We start from the raw sequence: 11752 nt of genomic DNA, 5'->3' as shown, positions 1-11752 counted from the left end.
CACCACCTCACAACCACCTTCGGTTCACCATTCTCGATCACCACAACTCTCCCCATCGAAAACCAAACCCACCACTATTCGATTATCATTAAACAACCGTCGGTCACTTTTATACCATCACCGAACCATTCTCCTCCACTACACCCATTAGCCGCCACCTTCATCATAAAACCCACCACCCATCATAAACACCACCACTTTTGGTTGTTATCACCCTTTGAAAAACCACCTTCCATCACCCCATGACAACCTTGAAACCATCGTGTAACCTACCATTCCTCTATTAAACTGTTTTCGTTTACTTCTATAATTGGACAACAGATTTAGCTGCTGTTGCTGCTATAGTTAAAACATGCTGCACCATATTCGACCACCAAATCTTCTGTATATTAATGTGGGCTACTACTCGATTCGGTTAATGGTAATTCTATACAAGACTCTTTTTTTTATTTAGACGTCTTCCAATTTTAAATAGATGAAGAAAATTACTTTTAATAACAAGATTAGTGGAACATGACGTTCGGGAAGTCTTTTAATATAAAATTAGGGGAACATATTATAGTGGTGAACATGCTAAAGGTGTACATGCTATAATGACGCTTCTTTTTTTTTAAGTTTTATGAGGGTTTATGAAAATTAGGCAGGAGGAATCAAATTAAAAGGGTGAAAATGATGATAAACAGTAAGTTATGCATTGGTGATGAACTATGGAAATGGTGTTACACGAAGTAGAAGAGGACGATGAAATATATATATGACGAGAACATTGGAATATGATGATGTAGGATGTTGATGGTGATGATGCTTAGATTATATGATGTTGAGGTTAATAAACGCAGATGACAATGGTATAATTATGATAGGATGGTTACCATGGTGATTTTATGAATACCGAAGATTAATGATGATGTGAGGAAGAAAAAATAAGAAAACAGAAACTAACGGGTTAAAAATAATTGAATCTCGAATTAGAACAGAAAAGTAGTAACATAGGGATGGTCTGAGGAGTTTTCGGGTTAGCGGGACGTCGCGGGTTCAAACCCGGACTTGGGCATTTTTTTAAGGACTACTCCTTTGAGGTAGCTATTTATTTATTTAGTTATTATTATTATCATCATCATCATTATTATTATTATTATTATTATTATTATTATTATTATTATTATTATTATTATTATTATTATTACCATTATTTTAGTATTATTAAAGTCATTATTTTAACAAATCAAAAGTTATTTATATAAAAATATATCTAATATATATATATATATATATATATATATATATATATATATATATATATGTATATGTATATATATATATATATATGTATATGTATATGTATATGTATATGTATATGTATATGTATATGTATATGTATATGTATATGTATATATATATATTACACACTATTTTGTTTTAAAAATAAAATGTTATTATTTATTATTATATAATATTAATTAAGTTACATATAAGATATAGATATATTTTAGTATAATCAGATATATAAATATTATTATTAATACCATATAGAAATAAATACTTAAATATATAGTATTAACATAACATATATATATAGATGTATATACATAATATTTGAAATAACGAATACATTACTATTTTAAATAAATAATATATAACTAATATACAAACTGGTTTGATTATTATTATTATATGTTAATTATAGGTTTTAATATATATAATTGATATACGTTCGTGAATCCAAGGCCAACCCTGCATTATTCAGTTCCGTCGTATGCATAATTTTACTACAAAATATCGTATTGTGAGTTTCATTTGCTCCCTTTTTAAATGCTTTTGCAATATATATTTTTGGGACTGAGAATACATGCGCTTTTACGATTGTTTTACGAAATAGACACAAATAATCGAAACTACATTCTATGGTTGGATTATCGAACCGAATATGCCCCTTTTTAGCTTGGTAGCCTAAGAATTGGTGTTTATTATAATTGCCACCAATTGACGCGAATCATAAAGATAGATCTATGGGCACTAACAAGCCCCAGTCAGAGAATTTGAACTGCTTTAGTACTTCAATTTATCATGTCCGATGAGAGTCCCGGAATGATGGGGATATTCTATATGCATCCTGTTAAGGTCGGTTACCAGATGTTCAATCCATATGAATGAATTTTAAACATTTGCGAGTGTATGATTATTGAATAAATGAAAATCTCGTGGTCTATTAAAATTATGGAAATGATTGATTATGATAAACTAATGAACTCACCAACCTTTTGGTTGACAATTGAAAGTATGTTTATTCTCAGGTATTAAAGAAATTTTCCGCTGTGCATTGGCTCATTTTAGAGATATTACTTGGAGTCATTCATGACATATTTCAAAAGACGTTGCATTCGAGTCGTTGAGTTCATCAAGATTATTATTAAGTCAATTATAGTTGGATATATTATGAAATAGTATGCATGCCGTCAACTTTCGATGAAATGAAAGTTTGTAAATTGTATCATATAGAGGTCAAGTACCTCGCGATGTAACCAAATGTAATGTATTCGTCCAGATGGATTAGGACGGATCCTTTCACAATGTTAGACATATTATTTATTTATAGTTCTTAGCCCATGTATTATGTTTGTTGGGCTTAGCCCATTTGTCATTGCTAGAGTTTTTGCCTATATAAGGCCTCTCATATGTATTGCATAGATCGATAATACCAATTATGCAATTCAACAATCAATAATAAGTGGTCAATAAATATATGAAGTTATCAACTTTTCAAATTATCATTATGTATTACTCTCAACCATTTCTTCTATAAATATTTACATTCAGATTAAGGTAACATGAACAATAGTAAGGAATATATGTCGTAGAAACAAACAACTTTTGTTGGAGTGTCATTAACTAATCTCTTACAAAAGTGTTCTCTTTGATTTTTTGATTAAAAAAAAAAAAACAACCTTTATATTTTTTGAGCAAACACACCCCTTTTTGTGTGAAGGAAAAGACAAAAAGAAGCACAATTTCACGTAGTTTAGTGCATTACCAAACATGAGAAGTTCAATCTTCGTGGCAAAGAAATATCATCAAATTAAGTATGGCATTATAAACATTCTACTACGAATCAAACAATATTAGGCCCCGCGTTTGATTCACGAAGTCAAATAATATTAGGCCCTGTTTGACTCACGAAATTTAGTGAGATTTCGAGCAAATTCAATTGAATTTTGTGAACCAAACGAAATACAGAGTTACTCGTTATTCTTTGGAGTTGGGTCTAAAAGGAAGTCTTATAAACTTTGGGGTGGTCCCTTTTCTAAAACTTTGATACTTTAACAAACACTATAAACCAATCACTATTTTGAATACATACAAACATGTAATGTTAGTATAAACCAATCAATATTTTGAATACATACAATAATGTGTTATGTACATGTTATGACACTTGTAGTTATAATATCATGTTGTCCTTTTCATAACGAAACTATGACTTGACGGTCCTCGCAAAAATACATTTAAGTTGTAGCCACAAAATGATACTCGTAAGATTAATTAATATTTGTCACATCATCATTTAGGCGTGCGGCGATATAACAAGTGCTCAAAGGTCCTTCACAAACTCAGAATGACAAATCTCTAAGAACACTTGGATCTCCATCCCCATCTTTGAACTCGTCTCCATGACAAATACATAAGTACACGAAAGTCGTCTCATTAATTCTGAAGGTCATGTGCACATATAAAAAGGAACTCTTAAATGTAAATTATTTTTTGAGTTAAAGTGATCCGATCGGCTTTGTTAACTAACACTAATGTTTTGGATTAAATGGATATAATTGTAAGTGTTTTACGAAATTTTGGACCCTTTATAATTTTCGGACCCTGTGCAACAGCACACTTTGTAAATGTCCTAAAACGCTATGAGCACGAGCTCGTTTTGGTGGTCTGTTCTTGTACTCTTCCTTTGTTCATACTAAGACCACTCTCTATCATAACAGCCCTTAACAGAACTTCTCTCATTCACATCAACGCCACATCAAGATAGAAAAATTTAACATTTATTTAACTATTAAAATTTAACTCATATAAATAATTTCCTAAATACAATACATAAATAAAAATACACTTTACTAAATAATAATAAACCATTTTACTTATATAATAAAAAAACATTACATAAATAAATAATAAAAAACATTGTATAGAAAAAAAAATTACATTAATAATACGACACTTATTAATATAATAAATAAAAGTAGTCGAGAGGTGTCGAATCTTCTTCTTCTTCTTTTTTGTCCAGTGCCAATATCGATTTCATATTGTCGCGATATTTTAGAAGAATTTTTTTAGGCAAGGTCGGATTGATGATTGTGTTGAGAATTTTAAACGAGCGACTCATTCATTTCATAACTGGCGATAGACGTTTTTCTTGTTGAGTTAGAACAATTTCTTGATGGACTACCATGATTTGAGAACGGACCTCATCGTACGAGCAACGTGAGGAAGTGGCGTCGGACGAACCCGAACTTTTACAACTTTATCTACTACCTAGTCGAAACCGGGTGGACAACGGATCGTGTCATCCGCGAATAAATCTAAGTGATTCGGGTCGGATCAACCCTTAAAGGTTCGTCGTCTTGCATAGTGATTGGTGGTTCCGGTTGTGGGCGTCTTCAATCGATCATTACGCCTTCCGGACTACAAAGTTTTCGGCACTCACGAAGTACTTTCCATGCTTCTTCGTGCGTAAAAGCTACACCTTGACGTTGTCGATATTGTGCATGTGCTGCTTTAATGATATCCGAGTCACTAGCTCCATTTTACCAATCTTTTTTGAATTCATTGTAAATAGCAATAAAAATCTTATTTCTATTGCCATTTTCCTTCATTTTTCAGTTATCTGATCATTGTTATTTTTTTGATCAGCCGTACGATTATAGTTGGCTCGTATTTCAAAATGAATCGTAAGTTTGTGAGTTTCCGATTTGTGGATTTTCTGTAACATCGAGCCAACGTTCCGTCAATATTTTTTCTTTTTACGGAGTCCCAAGCATAATTTGATGTTTCGGGCGTTCACTTGTTTCGACCACTTTTTTATTTTCTTTTCTTTAAGTTTTTTGATGTTCAGTTTCGAGTTGTGTTTCGGGTACGGTTTCAAGAGTCGGATGTGTTAAAGGTTGTGTAATGTATGAGAATTGTTGTGGAAAGAATTGTTGTTGTTGGTAGTTATACATGAATAGTTGTTGTCGTGAATTTTGTTGTCGTGGGTATGGTATTTGTTGTCGTGGTGGTTGAATAAATTGTTGATGATAGAATGTGTTTAGTTCTTGTGTGAATTGTGAAAAAACTAGTTTGACTTAGAGAACAATTACAAGCTTGATTCGATGACGAATTATTTGGTGACGAAATTGAATTATTGATCATATGGTTGGAAAAATCGTATTGTTTGGTTGAGACATTTTTAATATGAAATGATTGTAAGATAGTATGAAATGGTAGTGGAAGTAGTAAGTTAGTAACTGCTCAAAATTCCTTTATAAACTCGGAGGATGACAAAGCTCTCTAACAGAGTTGAATAACTAATAAGTTATGTTTTGGCAACCTTTTATAAGTATAATTTAAGCTTAATAATATTCGACTTGAGTCGAACTTAAACAAAAAGAAATTTCATAAATAGAGATTACTTAGTATTTACCTCGATTCATTCGAAAGCTTTAAATTGAATTTGTTAGACAATGTAAACCCGTAGCTTATTATGCTTTATTGACACATTATTTATAGAGAGTACAAGGTAACCTAGAAACTCTAAACCCACAAACGGGCCGGGCCTAATCTATACTCTAACACTCCCCCCGCAGTCCGAACGGCGAAATCGCGAAAGTTCGGACTGGAACAAAACAATAAACAATAAATAAAGACGTAAAAAGAAACTTTTTTTTTCTCATTTGTTGCACCGAATAGCCTGATATTCGTTGATAGAGTTGCAGATTTCTTGACGGCTTCTCCTTTTCCGTAGCGTTTTTTTTTTCTTTTACGCCGTGGCTTGCTTTGCCTAAGGATCAAGTACCGCTTTGATTTGCTACTTTTGTCTACAATAACAATTTTCTTCAATGCTGCAAATAAGAATTTTTGTCAAAATATGCTCTTTTTTCGGGTTTTTTTTTTCTATATTCCTCTTTTTTTCGGGATTTGGAACCTAGTTAAGCTAGGCGGCTCAGCCCCACGCCGATTATTTAGTCTTCTACTTTGATATTTTTCTTACGGTGCTTTGATATATATGAATAAATAGCATTAAGAAGATAGGTGTCCACGTATGGTGGCTTGTGACATGGCAACACATGTGTGATTGTTTTGAAGGATTATAGAAAAAGATGCAGTAAAGAAAGGATATTTTTTTGAGAGGTTTAATTGTTACAGATGGTCACGTGAATTGTGAGGCGATGGTAAGAAAAGGTAAAAAGAATGTTAGGGCGGTGAGAAGAGTTGCGGCTGAAAAGTGAGTATTAACTAGGTTAGCAAGAACATAGAAAGATAGAGTTTTCGATAGAAGAAGAATTGATACGGAGATTTGAAGGGGGTATAGAGGCAGGATCAGACCTAAGCTCTTGATACCATGTTATAGAATGAAACCTCGTAGCTTATTATGCTTTATTGACACATTATTTATAGAGAGTACAAGGTAACCTAGAAACCCTAAACTCACAAACGAGCCGGGCCTAATCTATACTCTAACAGAATTTCAAGTATAGCTTACTAACTGAGTGTAACGAGTAACAAACATTGTAAAATACTTAGAGACAAAGTTGAAAACTGAACCAAAATCGAATTTCATTCAATATTAAAACAAGAACCGTAAAAATCATTAAAGTTGTAGTATATCCAAAGAGACCTAGCATATCGATTTTAAAATTAACTATTTGTTTTAATATCAGTATCTAGTGTTTAATTACATTTACAATTTAAGATATTAATAGTTGAATTCGATTTTGAATTTGAATTTCGGTTTAACTTAATTTATAGAAGTAAAGCATAAGCGAAAGCCTAATTCAAATTCGTTGTTTTTCATTTGATTAAATTTTCAAACTAAACTATTTAAAATCAAATATTAAACACCATTAAAGTCTTCTAGCATAAATGAGCTAATGTAAATCGTGCTCGAGTTATGATTTATGAAACGAGTCTATCAAGCTGAAGGTCGTAACAATCTATTAAAACTGAAAAGTTTGCTTATGATAAAAACTAGTTGTTAAACCCTCGCTTCGCGCCGGGGGTTCGGTTTTCAATGTATTTTATTGCGTTTAGTTTGTAAATTTATTTCGTGGCTAAAGAATGATGTCGTTGAAGTGCAACTCGAGTCGAACTAAAAGGTATAACCTGTGAAAGATTTAAATATTATTTTAAATTAACAACATATGTCCATCTCCTCGTTTAGCTATGTAATTATCGACTTTTAAAGATTTAACGCAAAATCAACGTGTATGAAAAGTACCCCAATATTTTAGCGTTTTTTAAAAAGCGTCCGTTTTGCGTATAGTTAGTGACATTATGTTCCTAAAATTATTTCGAGTTTAACGATGGTGTCGAAAAAATTTAACTCGTTGCGAGCGAGAAGATATGACCCGTTTAATATTTGGGTGGAGTTTATTTAAGATTTTTTTTTATGAAAAAAGTTATTTGACACTTTACCTCATGTTTGGGGGGTCGATTTGAATATTTGAAAAAGTGTGGGGGTCTTTGTTGGTGTAGTAAAATTTAATTAGAATTTACAAAAAAGTGAAATGACGAAAATGTCCATAGTTACTATTCACCATTTTTGTCTATTAGATAATACTAGTTTTCGAACCCTCGCTTCGCGTCGGGGGTTAGGTTTTCAATTATTTTATTGCGTTTAGTTTTTAAAATTATTTCGTGGCTAACGATGATGTCGTTGAAGCGCAACTCGAGTCGAACTAAAAGGTATAACCCACGAAAGATTTAAATGTTATTTTAAATTAACAATATATGTGCATCTCCGCGTTTCGCTATGGAATTTTTGACTTTTAAAAATTTAACTCAAAATCAACATGTAAGAAAAGTACATCAAATATTTAGCGTTTTTTTAAAAGCGTCCGTTTTGCGTATAGTTAGTGACATTGTGTTTCTAAAATTATTTCGAGTTTAATGATGGTGTCGGAAAAATTTAACTCGTTGCGAGCGAGAAGATATGACCAGTTGAATATTTGGGTGGAGTTTATTTAAGATTTTTTATGAAAATGGTTATTTGACAGTTTACCCCCCTATTTGGGGGGTCGTTTTGAATTTTTGAAAAAAGTGTATGGGCTTTGTTGGTGTAATGAAATTTAGGTAAAATTAAAAAAAATAATAATAATAAAAAGGTGAAATGGCGAAAATAAATCTGATTACTATTCATCTTTTTTGTCTGTTAGATAATATAGTAATATTAATATTTTAATAATAAAACTAGTATAAACTCAAGCTAGAATAATATGAAATCTATTTAAATATGAGCTCAACTCACTTTTTGACATGCATTCGAGTTCAAGTCAATCTTTTTTTTTTTTTTTCGAGGAACCCCACTATGGGCCAGAGCACATTGGCCCCCCCACCGCAGGTAAACCCCGGGTAAACGGCAAGCCAGCCCTCCACCGCTACCAGGTAAGGCATTCTCCAGTTTGGTCATTAAATGCGGGCACCCCTTAGGATTGAACCCGAGACCTCCCCTTCACTGAAAGTGCTGGTGGCCACCCAGGCTAGGCCTGAATGGTTAAAAACTAATATTTTTGGGTAGAGATTTTTGGGATGAGAATACATGCAGGTTTTATAAATGATTTACAAAATAGACACAAGTACGTGAAACTACATTCTATGGTTGAATTATCGAAATCGAATATGCCCCTTTTTATTAAGTCTGGTAATCTAAGAATTAGGGAACAGACACCCTAATTGACGTGAATCCTAAAGATAGATCTATTGGGCCTAACAAACCCCATCCAAAGTACCGGATGCTTTAGTACTTCGAAATTTATATCATATCCGAAGGGTGTCCCGGAATGATGGGGATATTCTTATATATGCATCTTGTTAATGTCGGTTACCAGGTGTTCACCATATGAATGATTTTTATCTCTATGTATGGGATGTGTATTGAAATATGAAATCTTGTGGTCTATTATTATGATTTGATATATATAGGTTAAACCTATAACTCACCAACATTTTTGTTGACGTTTTAAGCATGTTTATTCTCAGGTAATTATTAAGAGCTTCCGCTGTCGCATACTTAAATAAGGACGAGATTTGGAGTCCATGCTTGTATGATATTGTGTAAAAACTGCATTCAAGAAACTTATTTTGTTGTAACATATTTGTATTGTAAACCATTATGTAATGGTCGTGTGTAAACAGGATATTTTAGATTATCATTATTTGATAATATACGTAAAGCTTTTTAAACCTTTATTGATGAAATAAAGGTTATGGTTTGTTTTAAAATGAATGCAGTCTTTGAAAAACGTCTTTTCCATGTTTATATATATTAATTGAGATTGATATTTACATGATTAAATGTTTCCAACATGTTAAGCAATCAAACTTGTTAAGACTTGATTAATTGAAATATGTTTCATATAGACAATTGACCACCCAAGTTGACCGGTGATTCACGAACGTTAAAACTTGTAAAAACTATATGATGACATATATATGGATATATATATAGTTAACATGATACTATGATAAGTAAACATATCATTAAGTATATTAACAATGAACTACATATGTAAAAACAAGACTACTAACTTAATGATTTTTAAACGAGACATATATGTAACGATTATCGTTGTAAAGACATTTAATGTATATATATCATATTAAGAGATATTCATACATGATAATATCATGATAATATAATAATTTAAAATCTCATTTGATATTATAAACATTGGGTTAACAACATTTAACAAGATCGTTAACCTAAAGGTTTCAAAACAACACTTACATGTAACGACTAACGATGACTTAACGACTCAGTTAAAATGTATATACATGTAGTGTTTTAATATGTATTTATACACTTTTGAAAGACTTCAATAACTTATCAAAATACTTCTACTTAACAAAAATGCTTACAATTACATCCTCGTTCAGTTTCATCAACAATTCTACTCGTATGCACCCGTATTCGTACTCGTACAATACACAGCTTTTAGATGTATGTACTATTGGTATATACACTCCAATGATCAGCTCTTAGCAGCCCATGTATGTCACCTAACACATGTGGGAACCATCATTTGGCAACTAGCATGAAATATCTCATAAAATTACAAAAATATGAGTAATCATTCATGACTTATTTACATGAAAACAAAATTACATATCCTTTATATCTAATCCATACACCAACGACTAAAAACACCTACAAACACTTTCATTCTTCAATTTTCTTCATCTAATTGATCTCTCTCAAGTTCTATCTTCAAGTTCTAAGTGTTCTTCATAAATTCCAAAAGTTCTAGTTTCATAAAATCAAGAATACTTTCAAGTTTGCTAGCTCACTTCCAATCTTGTAAGGTGATCATCCAACCTCAAGAAATCTTTGTTTCTTACAGTAGGTTATCATTCTAATACAAGGTAATAATCATATTCAAACTTTGGTTCAATTTCTATAACTATAACAATCTTATTTCAAGTGATGATCTTACTTGAACTTGTTTTCGTGTCATGATTCTGCTTCAAGAACTTCGAGCCATCCAAGGATCCATTGAAGCTAGATCCATTTTTCTCTTTTCCAGTAAGTTTATCCAAGGAACTTAAGGTAGTAATGATGTTCATAACATCATTCGATTCATACATATAAAGCTATCTTATTCGAAGGTTTAAACTTGTAATCACTAGAACATAGTTTAGTTAATTCTAAACTTGTTCGCAAACAAAAGTTAATCCTTCTAACTTGACTTTTAAAATCAACTAAACACATGTTCTATATCTATATGATATGCTAACTTAATGATTTAAAACCTGGAAACACGAAAAACACCGTAAAACCGAATTTACGTCGTCGTAGTAACACCGCGGGCTGTTTTGGGTTAGTTAATTAAAAACTATGATAAACTTTGATTTAAAAGTTGTTATTCTGAGAAAATGATTTTTATTATGAACATGAAACTATATCCAAAAATTATGGTTAAACTCAAAGTGGAAGTATGTTTTCTAAAATGGTCATCTAGACGTCGTTCTTTCGACTGAAATGACTACCTTTACAAAAATGACTTGTAACTTATTTTTCCGACTATAAACCTATACTTTTTATGTTTAGATTCATAAAATAGAGTTCAATATGAAACCATAGCAATTTGATTCACTCAAAACGGATTTAAAATGAAGAAGTTATGGGTAAAACAAGATTGGATAATTTTTCTCATTTTAGCTACGTGAAAATTGGTAACAAATCTATTCCAACCATAACTTAATTAACTTGTATTGTATATTATGTAATCTTGAGATACCATAGACACGTATACAATGTTTCGACCTATCATGTCGACACATCTATATATATTTCGGAACAACCATAGACACTCTATATGTGAATGTTGGAGTTAGCTATACAGGGTTGAGGTTGATTCCAAAATATATATAGTTTGAGTTGTGATCAATACTGAGATACGTATACACTGGGTCGTGGATTGATTCAAGATAATATTTATCGATTTATTTCTGTACATCTAACTGTGGACAACTAGTTGTAGGTTACTAACGAGGA

The sequence above is a fragment of the Rutidosis leptorrhynchoides genome, chromosome 8 (genome assembly GCF_046630445.1).
Source record: "Rutidosis leptorrhynchoides isolate AG116_Rl617_1_P2 chromosome 8, CSIRO_AGI_Rlap_v1, whole genome shotgun sequence".
Lineage (NCBI taxonomy): Eukaryota > Viridiplantae > Streptophyta > Magnoliopsida > Asterales > Asteraceae > Rutidosis > Rutidosis leptorrhynchoides.
This window is presented reverse-complemented; position numbering follows the sequence as displayed.